The following is a 269-nucleotide window of genomic DNA, read 5'->3' on the forward strand; positions in this document are numbered from 1 at the left end:
TGCTCTTATTCCCGGATATTTGATACAGTCGATATGTTGCCAAATTCTCAGATGGAGTGGAGATCGAGAAGGAATCCATCAAAGAGTATGATCTTCTGGCAAAGCAAGGAGGCGGCTTTGCCGGATTCATCTGTTGGTTCAAATGAACGGTAATTTCCATTAGACCATTCTCATTTCTTCGTCTGATTTGCGGCTAATGGAACAATCCTTTCGTATTAAACTTGTAGGCTAATTCAGAGTCTATGGACGCCCAATTGAGACAAGTCGCT

Source organism: Triticum aestivum, unplaced genomic scaffold (assembly GCF_018294505.1).
Source record: "Triticum aestivum cultivar Chinese Spring unplaced genomic scaffold, IWGSC CS RefSeq v2.1 scaffold115711, whole genome shotgun sequence".
NCBI lineage: Eukaryota > Viridiplantae > Streptophyta > Magnoliopsida > Poales > Poaceae > Triticum > Triticum aestivum.